Source organism: Linepithema humile, chromosome 6, assembly GCF_040581485.1.
Source record: "Linepithema humile isolate Giens D197 chromosome 6, Lhum_UNIL_v1.0, whole genome shotgun sequence".
NCBI classification, from domain to species: Eukaryota; Metazoa; Arthropoda; class Insecta; order Hymenoptera; family Formicidae; genus Linepithema; species Linepithema humile.
The window spans coordinates 12,467,523-12,487,910 of record NC_090133.1 but is presented as its reverse complement, the minus strand read 5'-3'; the positions used below and the strand labels follow the sequence as shown (position 1 = coordinate 12,487,910).

The window sequence follows — 20,388 nt, the reverse complement described above, 5'->3', positions numbered from 1 at the left end:
AAACAATATATTAAAAGGACTACGAGCCAAAGCTGAATGTTTGTGCCAAAACATAAATGACTTTTATTAACAATGTACGTTTTGACTTGTCATCTGGTCATTCTCAGTAAATAACAATTACAAAACGTGATACGGTGATATACGGTGTTATGTGTGTGATACATAATGTGTGTATACATAATGTGTATAAAATCTATTATTGTTTGTTAAAAAATTACAATTAAATATGCACAATTATAAACTAAAAAGAATCAAAACTGAGTCTTCTTTTGCATAAATTAAAGTGAATTAAAATTACACAGTATATATAGGCGCAATTATAAACTCAGAAATAATCACAATCGAGTTTTCTTTTGTATAAATTAATGTATGTTGATTAATAAAAAAAAGTAGTCATAACCAAAACATCTTCCAAAAGACAAAACATGACGACAAACCGTCTTGTGTATTGTTAGAACGTATCACATTTTGTAATTGTTATTTGCTGAAGATAGTCTGATGACAGGTCGAAACGTACATTGTTAATAAAGATTTCGTTTATGTTTAGACACAAATATTCAGCTTTGGCTTTTAGCCCTTTTAATATATTTTTTAAATAAATAACTTAAAGTTTAGGCTCACAAATTTCAAAACGATGGAATAGCAGGAGGATCTCAAGCCAAAGAAGATTGTAATTCTTGATATTTTTTATTGAAACCAATGTTTTAATTAAGCAGCATACGTTTCGGCTGATCATTCAGCCATCATCAGTGCTACCTTTACAAAACTGAATAATTATATATCTTAGTAATTTTTTTTTTAATATAATTGAGGTCAAGATAATAAAAAATTTTTTTACCTAATGAGATAAATAACTAATAAATTTATTTTTCTATCACATACCTGTTTCTTAGAAGACAGTAAGTTTAATTCGTCATTATTAATAAAAACTCTTATGAAGTGATCACGTATGTGATTGCGAGAATTTCTTATTGAGGTGTTGATCGAAAGTCACCATGTTCTTAACTGTGAGTTAAAATGTGAAACCCAGAAGGCGAGTAGGCAAAAATGATATAAGGGAGGGGGGAACACAAGGAGAAGGAGTAACCAAATGTACAGCCGGCAAGGAGAAAATTATTATTTTTCTACCTTTATAAAGTAGGCAATAAGTTGAGAATCGGAACATACGAATCAGAGAGCAAATCAGTGTCACTTTGTTTATTTAATCCGTGTGACTGTCTTTTAATATTTATCATTTCAGAAGTTAGTCTTCTGAAGTATGATTTTTCATTATCAACTATGCTAACTCCTTCCCAATTCATTTGGTGATTTAATTCTAACCGATGTTGTGAGATAACTGAAGGAGAAGTGCTTTTTTTAATGTCGTTTTTATGCTCTTTGATCCTAGTCTCCAACCTTCTCTTCGTCTGGCCTATGTATGTTGCCTCGCAATCTGCACATGCAATTTTATACACCACACCACTGTGTAACATTTTTCCTAGATTGTCCTTATGTCTCTTTATAAAATATCTCAAATCGAGTTCCCTTGCATATGACATCCTAAACCCATGCTTCTTAGTCATAGACGTGAATTTCTCAGATATGCCTTTGACGTATGGAATGGTAAAAAACTTATTTTTTCGATCTTCCGAACCACCACCCTCTACACCTTGTCTTTTTTAGCTCCCAAATAAATAGAATTTTAATCTTTCTTCAATAATATGAAAAATGAATGGAAGAGGGTAATTATTATTCAATAAAATGTTGATAATGTGATTAAAATCTTCTTGATGAAAACGTGGATGAGACAGTCTTATAGCTCTATCCACCATTCCAAAAATAACTCCTCTCTTATGAGAAATATGATGTTGTGAGAAAAAATTTAAGTACCTCCCGGAAAAAGTCTGTTTGTGATACCATTTAGTAATAATGTTGTCCCCTTCCACAATTAATTCGACGTCCAAAAAACTCAAATGTCCATTATTAGCTCTTTCACACGTGAATTTAATTCTATCATGAAACGAATTGAAAACTTCTATTATTTTATTGATAACACTATTATGAACCGCTAAAACTATGTCATCCCCATATCTATAAAAGAAAAGCGGTTTCAAAATTAAGGTTTTCAGTGCCCTTTCTTCTATATCTTCTATAAGAGTAATGTTGGCAATAATAGGAGACAGAGGGGAACCTATATATATATATATATATAGGGCTACCAAAAGTTTGCTTATATACTTTATCTTGGAATTTGAAAACTCACAGTTGAGAACATGATGACTTTCGATCAACACCTCAATAAGAAATTCTCGCAATCACATACGTGATCACTTTATAAGAGTTTTTATTAATAATGACGAATTAAACTTATTGTCTTCTAAGAAACAAGTATGTGATAGAAAAATAAATTTATTAGTTATTTATCTCATTAGGTAAAAAAATTTTTTATTATCTTGACCTCAATTATATTAAAAAAAAATTACTAAGATATATAATTATTCAGTTTTGTAAAGGTAGCACTGATGATATCTGAATGATCAGCCGAAACGTATGCTGCTTAGTTAAAACATTGGTTTCAATAAAAAATATCAAGAATTACAATCTTCTTTGGCTTGAGATCCTCCTGCTATTCCATCGTTTTTTAAATAAGATTAGTTGGGAAAAGTTTTGCAATTTCCACTTTTGCTAAAGAAAAATAATTTAAACAATGTTGTTGTACTTTTACACACATACATACACACATGCACGCATACATGCACACGCATAAGCAAATGTATATCTATACATTTTTCGAAAAAAAATTATTTGTTAAAAAGTTCAACTAGTTGACTGTAAAACTATTTGTAATCCTCAGAGAAAGAATAAATAAATAAATAAATAAATAAATAAATAAATAAATAAATAAATAAATAAATAAATATATATATATATATATATATATATACATATACATATACATATGTATATACACATACATACATACTTCAACTAATTGTTAAGCTAATATTGAATCAATTAAATGTTTTATAGAAAAAAAAAAATTTCCCAATAAATTTAGCAAACTATATAGTATAAAAGGGTTTTATTTTTTTAACAATAAATAAAAACATATATAATAAAAACATTTGAATAGTAATTAATAGTTAACAAAATTAAGGAGAATTAAAAATACTTAGTAAGACTGTATGATTTTTACAATCAATAACAAAATTATATATTATAGAAGTAAAAGAAACTAAAGCAAGATTTTTGTGCTGTTTTTACATATTAAAATCGTTATATTAGTGTATATATAAAATATGACAAATGGTTCGATTTATATCAAATCATTCTTAGTGCGTGATGTTTTTACAGTCTACTACATTAAAAAATTTTAAATTCATGTAGCTATATAAATATTCGAATTCACATGTATTTAACTAACAAATCGTCGCGTAAGATCTGTCTACGCATAATTGGCCTCATCTTTTAATTAACACATATTATAATTATTTTTGGACGTCAATTAAAATCGTAAGAAAGTTAACTACATGTACTATGAATTTTAAATTAAATTAACAAAATTAATTTTCTGATATCATGCTTTTTGTAGAAAATAGATTTTTATATATAATAACATAAATAATTCTTTTCATATAAAATAATGTTATCCGAAACAATTTTTTGGATTAATGTTAATTTCATAAAAATTGTAATAATTAAGTTACTGTTTTTTGTATGTGTACAATAATATTTTAACAAGCACTTGACGCCTTTTTTTTACCTTTTTCTAAAATGTAATAATATGATAATAAATTATATGATATGATAATGTAATAATGTGATAATATGTTAACCATAATATATGTGCACATAATTTATGTTGATAAAATCAATTAATTTAATTAATTTTTTTTGCATTATAATTTTTGTATAATTATATAAATATTAATTTTATTATTCATTTAAAAAGTAAAAAAAATACTTATTTATACATACAGGGTGTCTCACCAAAAGTGGCCACTCCCTTTTATCTTTTAAATTAAAAGAGATAGATCATAACAAGTATATATCAAATTAAATGGTTCAAACTAAACTTTATTGTGAGCATAATAGTTGCTTACAAAAGCTATTCGTGTTAACGAATGGAGAGGTATGCACAATTTTTTTATAATAATGTGAATATTTTGATGCAAGAAAAGTTGTAGCGCTATTTGAAAATAATACAACGATGTATGATTTAATATAAATATTTTACATATTATACGAGTTTTATCGGTTTGAAATATCGCGAGCGACGTTTACCTTTTCACTTTATATATATATATATATTTTTTTTATATTATGAAGAGAATTATTATATTTAAATTTTTATTTTTTTTTATTTTTATCAATATGTTAATTAAAATACATGTTATTACATTAAATATATATTATTTAAAATTGTTGTAAATTGTAATTATATAAATTATTAATTATAGTTAACATTTTTTAATAAAAGAGCATTAATATATTTACCTTCATCAATTCAAGGAAACATTTAATACTTTTACCATTTAGCACAACAAAATATAGACCGTGTTTTGTTTCTCAACGTAACACTTTAAACAAATCTCTCAGACGTATGATCACTATACTTGTGAGAATACTCAAAATATAAAAATTAATAGCTAAAACAACAATATTGCACACAACAATATCACAATTTTGTCGATTAAATTATTGACTATTGAAATTTAATTGAATAGTGTAAAAAGCATAATTTAGAAAAAATTAAATTAAGTATGTGATATTATGTGAAAGCATACTCGTCACGCACTGACCTTTTATGTTGCGTACGATCCGTTTTATAGCTATGGTCGGGCAAGTATGGTGTGCGGCAAAGCTATAACAGTCTCGTGGCCTTCTTGAATGCCGGTCAAGAGTAAGACATTCGGCGAACAATCGAAGGGCACTTGGATAGAACCTTGAGCAAAATAAAAGAGCGTATATACTGTGTGATACTGTATAAATGTATCCATCTATAAATATTACAATTAAAAAATTTGAAATTTAAATATATCTTTTTCAAAATAACATATCTTTATAAAAAAAAACATTTTTATTTAAATTAGAATAATTTTAAATTTAATATTGAAACATTTGTCTTAATTACAAACTCAGTAGTTTAATCAGTAGTAGTATTCAGTAGTTGAAATCACGCTCCACGTACACATGCATATGTAAATTATTTACTTTTTACAATATATTCTCAAAATATCTCCTTTAAGCTCAAGTTTTATATTAAAGATACAGTAAATGATACATAGGATTTTATACACTGCTATAATTATTTAATAATCATTTATATTAAGTATTTAATATTTGTGTGTGAGCACATACGTTTTTTAACTGCTTTAAATGACCTCTTAAAAGAATAATGATTCTAGGAATTTAACAATTGAATAACTAAAAAAATAAGAACAAATAGTTTTTTAATACATAAAATAATGAAACAAACTTGTAGCTAGAATAAAAAAATTGATAATTATTTGAAACTTTATAACATATCGCATAAACAACCAGGTTTTTTATAACTCTAAATTTAATACACTAATATTATTATAATAATTATATAATTTTATACTCACATTATTTTTTAATATATATATTTTGAGTGAGGTTTATGCTTTACTCAAGATGATGTTTAAATGTTTCACCGTGTTTACGATTATGATTTTAAGTATAACACTTGAGGATGCATAAAGCAGCATCAGTTTACCATAGTTTATAGTAATTATAAAGATAAAGTATGTATATTCGCGTTTGAACATTAGTTTAAATAAAACATATATTTCATTCAAAAATTAAATATTTATTCAAATATCTCGTGAAATACTTACTTTTCAAGCACCTTACTCTAATACCTTTATACACAGAATATTCAAAAAAATTTATTTATGCAAAAAAAATATAATTCTATTATAATAAAAAAAAAATGCAATTGCACTTTTTCAGTTGCTTATGAAGAAAACTTATAAAGAAAATGAGTCGATAGAAAAATATATCTTGTTATGTCATTCAATTTTTGCCTCTACTATTTTTTTCTATTTTCAACAATAGAACAGATGCTATAGAGCATTGCGTGGACCACCCTGTATATACTGATATTACTTTTTTATACGTATACACAGAAAAAATTATTTTTGAAACTATAACCAAACTACTTGGTGCACATGTTTTGATTGACATAAATATAAAATATTTTACAGTAAGACTTCCGTATGCGACCCTCGTCCGATTTTGAAATTTTACAGGCACGTAGTATTTACTAAATGTAGTCGAAATCCAAAGTGCTAATATGCGGAAACGCCTAATTTTCGAGAAATTCAAATTTTAATTTAATTATCTAACTAGATTAACGACTTTTAAGATTTCCATATAAACAAATGATTAAAATTCATAAATATTACGCTAAAATGTTTTATTTTATTAGTATTTTACTCGGTTATAGATACCAATGTGTCAAAATATCATTAACAGCAAAAAAAAAAAATACAAAATTAAAAAAGTTTATTCTCTTACATTTTTGGACATAATCAACGTTTGAACAATATTAACAGCTTAAAACTAATAAAATATAACCAAATCTAATCTGAACTATGTAACATAAGTTAAATTGAACCCTTTTTTATATACTAAAAATGAATTTGTAAAGATTAGCAAAGACCCCTACGCAAGGTTTGAATATAAGTAACGTAACGCTTTCATTTTTCGCCTTCCTATTGATAAATCTACCACATATTAAAGTAAGTCATATATAAGTAAAGTACCAATTGTAAGTTGCTTATTTATTTTCTGACTTCCAAGATTGCTTATATCGTTAATCAGTTAACTCATGCAATGAATAATTACAGCTAGCATTATCTTGAGGCGTGTGCTCATGGATAAAGTCACAGCTACTCGATGGACACAAGAATGTCGATTGCTTCATAGCCACATGACTTGTCGGCGTTATAAACTTCGTATGATATTTGATATAAATCGTGGTAGATTTGATCAATTCCGTTGCTCTCGTAGAAAAATTGTTTCCGGCTCAGACTTAGCAGACGAAGAGCAAAGCGCTGGCGTATAATATTTGGTTTAATGGCTATCGGTTGCCGATTGAAACCATCCTAGACAGCACTAAGTCGTCTAAAAAGATTACTAAAACTGGACATATTTTTGTTAAAGATATCTTTTAGTAGAGAGTGTTTAGTCGACAGAATGATGACTAATTGTCGTCGGATGCGCCAAATTGAGTCACTTATAAGCCTTGTCCATATGATGACTAAAGGTGACTAATTGTAAACATCAGTAATATTATAAATTAAAATTTAATGAGAAGAGTTCTTTGAATTGATACAATTAAACATATAATATAATATAAAGCTTACAAGGAAACGTTCACAAGTGTCCCCTCCCAATTTGATTCTCCTTGAAATATGTTGTAAAACATACAATTTGAGGAGACACGTATTTTTTTATAGCGGCCCTAACTCAAATTTAAGAGGTAAAACACCCTTTTGAAAAAAAAACGGGTTTTTTCTTTGTGTGTAACTATCGCCAAAACCGTAGAAGATACAAAAAAAATGTTTCAAATAGAAGTTGTATGGCTTGTAATAGGCTTTATAAATGTGTAGTTGGATTTTTAAAAAACGTAATTTTTTTTAATTTACCTCCACCCCTTGTTATTATTTTTTCAAATTTCAAAATTTTTGTAATGACAAAAGTTGTAGCATTTTTTACGCTGAATTCAACCATATATGATTTTATTATGTTCCGAAATCGCATCTTTCAAAAATGAATCATCAGTATCACACTATATGCGTCGTGCTGCATGATGTATCGTTTATACCGCACTTGTGTTGTGCATAGTCGCAAAATAAATACAAAAATGACATGTTATTACATATTTAAGAAAGAAAAGTTAACTAAAATTGTTGCTAAAGCATCCCTTCCACATTACACTCTTATAGATAATCGCTGCATTTCGTGCGCGGCGCGTTGTCATATGCAAGTTAGCTATCAGCGCATATTACACTTTGAAGTTTTACTTGTAGTGACCACGGGAAAATAATTTATGAAACGAAAACAGTGAATGAATCAATCTATTCAACATATATCTACCTTGACTCTACCTTCTTGGCCCGACTTCACTGACAATGAAATGAAATATAAAATTCTGTACAGTTTACTCTTTTTCAATAATTTTAATATATATATATATATATATACTGCGATTCTATATACTATTACATTCCACTAAATTACTACGATACTTTTAAACTATAAGGTATATAAAATAGATATTATAAGTATAATTATAATATATATAAATAAGCTTATACCGGGTGTTTCAGACCACCCGTCCCACCCTTTTAAAACGTAGGGATGTGCTTGTACAAAAAAATGGCTCAGACGAAATTTGCATGATTTCGAGGGATCTATCTGATGGTGATCTTGAATTGAGATCGACCTTGGGCATAAATGAAGGTCAAAGTAGCGTTTTTAAAATAAATACCCTTATTTTTGACTTTAGAAATAAAAAGAGCGGAAAGTTTCACGTTTGAATACGTTATCAAGTCAAGGTCAAAAATATCCTTAGAGGTCACGTGGAGGTCGAGTTATTCCAAAGCACCCGTCCCACCTTTTTAAAACGTAGGGATGTGCTTGTACAAAAAAATGGCTCAGACAAAATTTGCATGATTTCGAGGGATCAACCTGATGATGATCTTGAATTCAACCTTGAGATTTATGTGCACTGAGAGAAAGTACATTAACAGTTAATGTACCTGCTTTATGATAAACATTATACCTAGAATGTAGAATTCAGACTTAATAAACAGTTAATATGAAATTTTTAACATTTAATAATAAGTACCTATAGTTTTTCATTTTTTTGTTATTTTCGACGTCCAGGTGTTCCGCACCGCAGCTTTTCGTAGTCCAGGAGTTCTGCTCCGTGGTTTTCGGTGTCTAAGTCATCCCCAAAACCTATGGTTTTGGTGTCCACGTCATCCATATCGTAGTTTGATCTTAGAATAACCTTCATGTTCGATTCGAAGGTCAATCAGATTTGACCTTGAAATGACCTTCAGATTTTTATTCCAAGGTCAAACAGAGCTGACCTTGGAATGACCTTTAAGTTCGATTCCAAGGTCAAACAGGGTTGACCTTGAAACGACCTTTATGTTTGACCTCGAGATCAAGAACAAAAACATTATGCCTAGACTTCGTGATCGGTGACTCCAAACACCTGGTAAAAGTGTTTTAAATAAGTAGTACGATGAAAAACTGTGAAGTGCGCTACTAGGCTCCCTTAATTGGCGATCCTAAACACCTGACCATATTCTATTAAAGATCATGGAAAACTACGGAGCGCGCTACGTAGACTGCGTAATCAGCGACCCAAAGCACTTACAGTACGTATTCTGCAAGGTAATTTCCAAAAATGAATTGATCGAAAACGAAAACAAAACGAAAAAATTCGATCCGGATGACCTAGATACCGAAAATCAAGGAGCGGAACACCCTTATGACGAATATTTATCAGTTATTAGTTGAGATTCAATAACTTTGAGTGGATGTTCCGTTTTATTAACATTTAATTTTTGTTTTTTACGTTAAGATTGTATTTAATTTTATAATTTAACAGTTAACGTAGAAGATTTAAAATTTCGGTATATTAAAAGTAATCATTCGATTTCTCTCAGTGTGTAGTCCTACGCGTAGAGTTTTGAAGATACCTAATTACCGAGATCTCTAACATTCGGTACAGCTCTATGATGCCGTTTATTCTTGATTTATCAATATTAATCTTCATTTAATGTTGATTATTGTAGCAATAAAGTAATTCTAAATAAAGTAATTTTCACGAAAAAGCACCCTTACATGCCATTCCTAAAAGTCATTGCTTAGAATTCATAGTATTACGCAACTCGTCACCAATTTACGTTTTCTAATAAGCAACCCGGTCGTAAGCGTAATTTGTAGTTATGCCTTACCCGAACGAAGAAGCTGCGTTAATGATGTCAGTTTTGGGTAGAGCTGGAAATTTTCGAGCAGCTGAAATAATGTGGCGAAATGTCGCAGTATATTAAAATTATTGAAAAAGAGTAAACTGTACAGAATTTTATATTTCAATTCATTGTCAGTCAAGTCGGGTCAAGCGGGTAGAGTCAGGGTGGATATATGTTGAATAGATTGATTCATTCACTGTTTTCGTTTCATAAATTATTTTCCCGTAGTCACTACAAGCAAAACTTCAAAGTGTAATATGCGCTGATAGCAAACTTGTATATGACAACGCGCTGCGCACGAAATGCAGCGATTATCTATAAAGGTGTAATGTGGAAAGGATGCTTTAGCAACAATTTTAGTTAACTTTTTTTCCTCAAATATGTAATAACATGTTATTTTTATATTTATTTAACGATTATTGCGCAACACAAGTGCGGTATAAGCGATGCGTCATGCAGCGCGACGCATATAGTGTGATACTGATAATTCATTTTTGAAAGATGCGATTTCGGAACATAATAAAATCATATATGGTTGAATTCAGCGTAAAAAATGCTACAACTTTTGTCATTACAAAAATTTTAAAATTTAAAAAAATAATAACAAGGGGTGGGGGTAAATTAAAAAAAATTACATTTTTTGAAAATCCAACTACACAGTTATAAAGCCTATTACAAGCCATACAACTTCTATTTGAAACATTTTTTTTGTATCTCCTACGGTTTTGGTGATAGTTACACACAAAAAAAACCCGTTTTTTTTTCAAAAGGGTGTTTCACCCCTTAAATTTGAGTTAGGGCCGCTATAAAAAAATACGTGTCTCCTCAAATTGTATGTTTTACAACATATTTCAAGGAGAATCAAATCGGGAGGGGACACTTGTGAACGTTCCCTGTTTAGAGCCAGAGCTAGGTTTTGATGCTCAAAATTCGTTATGTATTATTTCGTTACAAAAACATAAGAAACAAATATTTTGGCCTTAAGGATTAGGCCATCTTTAGTATATACATTCTATTTGGTGTGAGACGCAAACGCAATAAAATCAAATTAAAGGGATCCTAAAGTCGAGTTTTACTGACCAAACGCCATAATTTTTTATGACAAAAATTTTTTTATTGATTGATTAGAAAAATGAATCCTTCTCCAGGAATAAAGTATACATCCAAACTTAGGTTTACAAACAAAGTTTGAGCCAAACAAAACAAAAAAAATTAAAGAAATATGTATCTGCTTACCAACTCTTAGTTTAATATTCTTTTTATAGAGTTATGCAGTTGTATACAGGGTGATTCAAAATAACCTGATGTCCTTGCCATATTCTTGAGCGAATTCTGAGAAGATTTTTTCTTTTACAAAATTTTGTCCGAAACTCAGTTTTCAAGTTCTAATTGAAAATAGTTTGCTACTTACGAGTCCAATACAACGGACAGTCAGGGATGGTGCAATGCGTCATAAGACGATAGTAAACACTTGACAGTCTCATTATACGTTGCGCGTCCCTGCCTGCCCGTTGTACCAAACTCGTAAATTGCTACCTATTTTCAATTATAACTTGAAAACTAAGCTTCGGACAAAATTTTGTAAAAGAAAAAATCGTCTCAGAATTCGCTCAAGAATATAACATTGCAAGGACATCAGGTTATTTTGAATCACCCTGTATATCAAACTCTGTTTTCTAGCCTTTGAATTTTACTAAAAAAATGATATGAAACCCTTAAAAGACTTTAAATGCATAATGAAAAAGATTTTTGTCATAAAAGATTTGTGCATTTGCATTCATGCAATAGAGTGGTAATAAAGTAAAGTAGAGCAATAAATTAGTTCCCGGATATTGAGAAAGAGGCGCCGTACTGAGATTTAGTTAGAAACAGCTAATAATAAAATAAAAAGAAATGTATTGTGAAATTGACACTTCGTAGTGCTCTAACTTTTTACTCAGTGCACGTTACTTTTATGTATATGTGTCTATATAAAAATATATATTTACTGTTTAGTGTGCTATGTACAGTATAAAGAAAATGGGATAGAAAAATTGTACTTTTCTGAAGACAGACACGAATAAAACATAGGTAAAAAGATTAGTTATTGTTTATTATAATTTAAAGGAATTGTTTCAATGTCAATTGATATTATCTTCTATTTATCAGTGAGAATCTTTATTATCAATATGATTTTGAAACAATTGCCAGATAAAAGCCAGAGGCAATCTATCGTGGACTGGTGATGTAGAATTAGAAAAGCCAGAGGCGATGTATCGTGGACTGTCAATTTTTAATGAATATAGTCAGAGGCAATTTAATGTCAGCTGACAATTTAAAAAAAGAAGAGTCAGACGTGATCTATCGTGGCAAATTTTAAGAAATACGTATTTTTTTTCAGTCAGTAATCTATTACACGTGTGGTCTGTTTATGTTTTATCGGATAGTTTGTAAGGATCGTACTTTTTTCCTCGCGATTGAAATTCTATCGTATGGCTGTATGATGTGCATACGAGACAAAATCGACTTATACAAGGTGTCTAATAGATATAAATTATATATAATAAAATATTTTGAATAAAGTTCTAAAAAGCCCACATCTCTGATTTGCTCCAAACTAGGCTTTTTATTGCATTTTTGCGCACTGATTACGAATATGACCATGCCAATTGGCGACAAGATCATTTTTAAAGTCAAAACTTAAAAAAACTAAAAAATTATCGTTTTTTAACGTTATTTTGATAAATATTGATGTAACAAAGAAATGTTTTAAATAAAAGTTGTAGCTCTTAAAAAAATACATCATTTATGTTCTATGCATTTTTTGTATAGAACCAATCATTTTCGAAAAAAATGAGATAATGCGTTGTAAACCCATTGCGGGTCCCCCCTTACGGGAAGGCTCTACTACTGAAAAACTAGACACATAGGTTTGGGTTGGAACCTTGCTTTGCGTGGAAAGTTACAAGCCCATGTGGAACTTCGCTTCGCGTTGTAAACCCATTGGATCCACGCATATACTTTACAACGCATTATCTCATTTTTTTCGAAAAATATTGGTTCTGTACAAAAAATTCATAAAACATAAATGATGTATTTTTTCAAGAGCTACAACTTTTATTTAAAATATTTTTTTGTTACGTTGAGTTTTTTAAGTTTTAACTTTGAAAATGACCTGGTCGCCAATCAGCATGGTCATATTTGTAATCAGCGCGCAAAAATACAATAAAAAGCGTAATTTGGGGCAAATCGGAGGTGTGGGCTTTTCGGAACTACACCCTTTTATTATTATGTAATTAATACAAAATAAATAAATAAGTCAATTAATTATTCGGTAATTATCCAGAATAGCTGCCTCACCTCCGATTTTGATCCAATTTGGCTCTTTCAACGCGTTTTTTTTTTTAAAAAACTTTTTCCTCTAACAAAATTGTCGCTCTCCTCCGCGAGACAAGATATTTAGCGTCAAAGTTGACGACTTTTCAGGTTACGAAACCTGTCATTCCGACTGAGCGTAGCGACATGGGCATGCGCTGCGGTCACGCGGACATACGCTGCGGTCACGCGCGCATGCGTAGTAATAACTTAGTGTTGTTCTGCGCAAATTTGAACAAAGAAATGTGTATTAGTTATTGCGTATTATACATAAAGCGTTAACAGTGCACGAGCAATGATAAGTTTGTTAGAATTTGGTCACCTGACATATTGAAAAGAGAAATTAGTAGATTTCTTAATTGAACACGGTGTTTTAGCGTCTACAATTTCGTGTGATACGTGTGGTAATGATATAAATATTAATAAAGAAACATTGATATATAGATGCAAAAAACGGTACATTGTACAGAATGTACACAAAAAACGTGTCTCCAAGCAGTGCGATTTTTACAAAAGTGCCAAGTCTGGTACATGGTTCGATAGAACAAATCTTGACGTGGGTACCGTTTGCAAAATTGTTGCATGCTTTTTAATGCTGCGATACCCACGTCAAGACGATACGCAGGATGAAACTAGTGTATCACAGACCACGATTGTTGATTGGTTCAATTTTTGCCGTGAGGTAAGTAATGTTTTTTAATATTTAAACATCTGTAAATATTTTAAGTATTGTAAAATAAAATAATCTTATTTCTAATTACAGGTCTGTGTGTTCTGGGCTGAGAAACACAGCGAAAAGCTTGGTGGCCCAGGACGCACAGTTGAAATAGACGAGGCAAAATTTGGACGACAAAAATACAATCGTGGTCGACTGATCAAAGGTCAGTGGATTTTCGGAGGATACGAGCGAGATACGAAAAAAATTTTCATCGTTCCAGTGGAGGATCGGACAGAAAAAACGCTCCTGGCATGCATCAAACAGTGGATCATGCCAGGAACAACGGTTGTGTCAGATTGTTGGAAGTCTTACAATTGTTTAAGCAATAAGGGCTTCCAACATCTGACAGTCAACCATTCTTACAACTTTGTCGATCCTGAAACCGGTAAGAAGTATTTAAAATTAATGTATTTTTAACTGTATTATAATGTTTATAACTATTATAATGTTTTTAAATTTATAGGCGCACATACTCAACATATAGAACGCGTTTGGAGAGAAGTTCGGGGAAATATACCAAAGTTTGGAACAAAATCCGAACATTTTATTGGATATTTGTCCGAATTTCTGTTCAAACGCGTCTATAGCCGGCTGGAACGAATAGAAGTTTTTTTTTAAATTATCGCGGATATGTATCCTCCGATGTCCACATATCAGCCAGACCAACCAGAATCATCCTGCGATGAACCAGGCCCAAGCACTGCTTGAAGACACGTATCAATTTCTTTACATCAAATATTAATATGTATTAATGTGTTTTTTTATTAATATTTGCATTATTACCATACGTATTACACGAAATTGTAGACGCTAAAACACCGTGTTCAATTATGAAATCTACTAATTTTTCTTTTGAATATTTTGTGCAATATTTTTATATTTTTTATATTTTTATATATTTATATTTTAATATATTAAAATAAAATATTTATTACAGAAAATACTAATTGTAATGTTTAATGTTTTCACGCGTAGGCGGCGGAGGACTTCGCCCCTACAGGGCGAAGTCTCTCCCCCGCGTAAAACAAATAACAAATCCTACTCAGGTTATACCTAACAAGGTAAACCTAACAAGGTTAACCAAAGTTAACAAACAAAGTTGTAAACCCATGTTGAACCTCGTTTTGCGTGGAAAGAATATGTGTGAAAGCAGTGTGTTCCGCCCCCCTGCGGGGGGCTCCACCATCATAAAAACTATACACATTAACCATACCCACGTTAAATAGTATAATTATGAACCTTGCTTTGCGTAGACACAGGGTATTCCGCCTCCCCTCCGGGGGGGGGGGGGGCGAATCCCCTGTGTAAAATAAAAATAACAAATAATATCAAGTTATTGCTCTTCCTTAATTAAATTAAAAATCGTTTTAAAATAAAGCCAAACAGAGCAAGAGCTGGATCGATTTGCTCAAAAATTCTTTTTTATTATATACAGACGTTTCGGCCAAGGTACGTGGCCATCTTCAGTGTAATACAATTATAAGACTTAGAACATAATTAGAGAAGCGTTGGTAAAATTTTGACTAAGGAAACGCATCCTGTTAAAGTGAAAAAACAACAATCCAATTAGGGATATTCTCACGGTTCAAACAAATTATTGAAAAATTCTGTGTATAAATACCTCTGATAAAACGTGTAGTACAAAGTAAAATCATATACGTGTAAAGCCACAGACCGTCTAATTTGCAAAATTAGAAAAACAAAACAAAATGAAAGAAATTATAAAAATAAGTTAAAACATAAAAATGTGTTAAATGGTGGTGTGAATGGAAATTTAAATATTTTCCTGAGTATGTAGATTTGTGAAAAATGTCAAAAATAATGTTCGAGTTGTCATTAATAATTAAAACGTTGAGAAAATTAATCTGATTTTTATTACTAACTTCCAGTGTGAATTGTAATCTTGGATGTATAGAATTGAAGATGGAAAAAGTTTCATTTATAAGGTCGTTAGGGACTGCAATAAGGATGTCGTCAACATATCTGTAATAAAAAGACGGAGTGCATGGTAAACGTTCTATGGCTAAACACTCTAAGTCTTGCAGAATAATATCCGCTATGATGTCCGCTATGATGTCGATAATTTTATGATCTCCGGTAATAACATCGATTTTCTGATTGGGTCGTGGCTCAAAATAACAAAAAAATTCATTAATGATAATCCGGATGTTATTTTCACAAGAGCTGATAAAGGAAATGTCACGGTTGCGTTAAACAAAAATGATTATATTAAAAAAATGGAATACATTCTCTCAGATACAGAAACTTATCATATTGTTGAGAGGGACCCAACCAGAAAATTAACCGAAAACGTGCGGACTCTACTTTTAAGATGGAAGGGAAGGGGCTATATCGATAAGCACACATACTTTTATTTATTAAAAACTGACGGGATTTTACCGAGAGCTTATGGTCTACCAAAAATACACAAAACTGGTTTTCCACTGAGACTAATAGTCTCTTCTATTAACAGCCCTATTTATAATCTAGCCAAATACATACATGAATTATTGTACAATAGTTTAAAAAAACCAAATAGTTATATAAAAAACAGTTTTAGCTTAGTAAAAAAACTCAATGGAAAACATATCAATTCTGATACTTGCATTGCTTCACTAGATGTTGTATCTTTGTTCACCAATGTACCAATTGAAAATACAGCCGATAGCATAAAAAAACGGTGGGATCAGATAAAGGGTCATACTTCCATACCACTTAATGAACTGGTTATGGGTATCTCTCTCATTCTAAATTCCACGTTTTTTAAGTTCAATAATAAAATGTACAAACAAGTTTTTGGTACACCAATGGGCTCTTTATTATCCCCCATCATAGCGGATATTATTCTGCAAGACTTAGAGTGTTTAGCCATAGAACGTTTACCATGCACTCCGTCTTTTTATTACAGATATGTTGACGACATCCTTATTGCAGTCCCTAACGACCTTATAAATGAAACTTTTTCCATCTTCAATTCTATACATCCAAGATTACAATTCACACTGGAAGTTAGTAATAAAAATCAGATTAATTTTCTCAACGTTTTAATTATTAATGACAACTCGAACATTATTTTTGACATTTTTCACAAATCTACATACTCAGGAAAATATTTAAATTTCCATTCACACCACCCTTTAACACATTTTCATGTTTTAACTTATTTTTATAATTTCTTTCATTTTGTTTTGTTTTTCTAATTTTGCAAATTAGACGGTCTGTGGCTTTACACGTATATGATTTTACTTTGTACTACACGTTTTATCAGAGGTATTTATACACAGAATTTTTCAATAATTTGTTTGAACCGTGAGAATATCCCTAATTGGATTGTTGTTTTTTCACTTTAACAGGATGCGTTTCCTTAGTCAAAATTTTACCAACGCTTCTCTAATTATGTTCTAAGTCTTATAATTGTATTACACTGAAGATGGCCACGTACCTTGGCCGAAACGTCTGTATATAATAAAAAAGAATTTTTGAGCAAATCGATCCAGCTCTTGCTCTGTTTGGCTTTATTTTTAAAAAAATAACAAAACTTTGGTGCGTATTCCAGAGCGGCATAGATTGCTTAATCTATCAAACTAGCTTTAGCATTAAAGTAGCTTTAGATTGTACAAAAATATATAATGCTAAAGCTAGTTTGATAGATCAAGCAATCTATGCCGCTCTGGAATACGCACGAAAGTTTTATTATTTTTATTTTACACAGAGGGTCCGCTCCCCCTCCGGGGGGGCGGAATACCCTGTGTCTATGCAAAGCAAGGTTTATAATTATACTATTTAACGTGGGTTTGCGACTTACAATTAATGATTATCAAAAATATATTTTGTATTTCGTGCAAAATTCTATTAGTACACATGCGCGCGTGACCGCAGCACATATCCATTTCATCGAAGTGACAGGTTTTGTAACTTGAAAAGTCGTCAACTTTGACGCTAAATATCTCGTCTCGCGGAGGAGAGCGACAATTTCATTAGAGGAAAGTTAAAAAAAAAAAAAAAAACGCGTCGAAAGAGCCAAATTGGATCAAAATCGGAGGTGAGGCAGCTATTCTGGATAATTACCAATTATTCAATACGTACATATACATATTGAATATAGTCATGTTTATTTTGTATTTTATATAATGACTGAAATAATATATACTCACAATTTCAGTTATTATCGTGTACATGTGTAAAATACAAAATAAAAATAACTATTTATTCAATACTTACATAGAAATTGACATCCAGTAGATGATCAAACCTCCATAGCTCCGTGGGACGTCTATCTCCATGGTGGAAGTCAGATAGACATCCATTAGAGATCCATCTTAACTCTATAACTCCATGGATTTCTAAGGTGGAAGTCAGGCAGACGTCCATTAGAGATTTATTTTCATCATTTCATCATTAAACCTCTATAGTTCCATGGGATTTATTTCCACAATGAAAGTTAGATAGATCTCCATTACACATCCATCTTACCTCCATATCTCCGGGATTCTATCTCCGGTGGAAATCAGATAGATGTTCATTAGACCTCCAATGGACGGCCACTAAAAAGCCATAAATCCACAGTTCCACTTTGTGCACATCCATTAAACCTCCATTAGACATCTTCATAGATGTCCATTAGACGTTACATGGATTATTAATAGAGGGTTCGTGGAGCCTTGGTGGACGACAAATCAACATCACATGGATCATTAATAGAGGGTTTATGGAGTCTCGGTGGACGACAAATCGATGTTACGTGGATCATTGACAGACGGTTCATGGAGCCTTGGTGGACGACTAACTGACGTTACGTGGATCATTACTAGAGGGTTCATGGAGCCTCGGTGGATGACTATTCAACGTTACGTGGATCAATAATAGAGGGTTTATAGAGGATGGCTGCATGAAGTATGTAATTGTAAATAAAAATATCACAAAAATTGTGAAAAACTTTGTATTTATTGAAAACATCACAAAATAACAAATATAATTTAATATTTTAAAAATAAGAGACTCCTCTATGCTTTGCAGCGACTGATGATGATAACTAGGATACAAACGTTCGTGTACGATTCCGTGTCGCGCACGGAGAATCGCGGAGAACTGGCAGCGTGCGAGTGAGTCGAGAAATGTTATCTTTCTATACCTTGTATACAAAAATTTTTTTTTTTAAGATTGCCTCAGACATGCGATATAAGTTATTGGAAACTTTTATATAGCGCATCTCATTATTGGCAATTTAAAGAGCTGAAAATAAAGGTAAAGTAAGGTAGCACAAATAAAGAAAAGTAATATAGTACAAAAATTCATAAATGATAAGGTCTGGCCAAGTTCCAAAAAAGACACTCCAATATGTTTATATATTAATAATTATCTAAATTTTTAATATATTACCAACATGAAAAGTAACTGATACATTATTCAAGGCGCAAATTCAAAATAAACATACATAAAATATACATAAAATGTATAAATAAAACTGATCAAAATTTGATTAAAAAAAATTTAATTAAAATATAATAACAAAATATTTATTAAAAAATACAAAAAAACTTGGCGCTGCCACACCGAACAACATGTTAACTTATATAATGTCAATTAATTACATGATGTCAATTAATCATGTAATTAATTCACTAATTATTAAGTCACTAATTATTACATTATTACTCATTTTCATTGTTTCATAATACTTTGAGGTGTAAAGAGGGGTGGAGGGGAGGATGGGCCCCTCGACAAAGGGGGGAAAGGGTGGGCGCGAAGGGCTGCGCTGGGGGGGGGGGGGCTCGAAAGGGAGGGGCGAAGCCCGTTGGCAGCGCCAAGTTTGTTTGCATTTTTTAAATAAATATTTTGTTATTTTAATTAAATTTTTTTCAATCAAATTTTTATCAGTTTTATTTATACATTTTATGTATATTTTATGTATGTTTATTTTGAATTTGCGCCTTGAATAATGTATCAGTTACTTTTCATGTTGATAATATATTAAAAATTTAAATAATTATTAAAATATAAACATATTGGAGTGTTTTTTTTGGAACTTTATACTTATTTATCAGGATATTGCATGTGAAAGTACTCTTGAATGTGACACAAAATTATTACCTCTTTTATCTCTGATGACCATAGAAGATTATTCCAAATTTGAAGAAGAGCTTCAATAAGACAGAGAAATCAGAAAACAGTTTGTAAGTTTTTTACTCAATGTTGCTTTAAAACTGAACTATCACGGCGCATTTCATTTATATAGAATTTCAGTATAGAATTCAGTGTCTCATCTGGATAAATTAATCACTATTTTACATCTGGTTTTTATGTTGCAGAAAAAGAAAA

General features: G+C 30.8%; 1 protein-coding gene and 1 pseudogene across 6 annotated transcripts in view; one reads left to right on the top strand and one right to left on the bottom strand.

The window, feature by feature from the left end:
- The window catches only part of Achl (La ribonucleoprotein translational regulator Achilles), a 65,804-nt gene extending 57,766 nt beyond the window's left edge, over window positions 1-8,038 (bottom strand). The window contains exons 1-2 of one of the 6 annotated variants that reach the window (XM_067358485.1): window positions 883-1,506; window positions 622-766 (exon numbers count right to left, since the gene is read on the bottom strand). The gene's annotated coding sequence lies outside the window, so the exon portion shown is untranslated. Of the gene's footprint in view, window positions 1-621; window positions 821-882; window positions 1,507-4,476 lie in introns of those variants that run through there. The other 5 variants (XM_067358484.1, XM_067358489.1, XM_067358488.1 and 2 more) reach the window with 5 other exon arrangements.
- A 5,609-nt stretch (window positions 8,039-13,647) lies between these two features.
- Window positions 13,648-14,760, top strand: LOC105670088 (uncharacterized; annotated as a pseudogene).
- The last annotated feature ends 5,628 nt before the right edge of the window (window positions 14,761-20,388 follow it).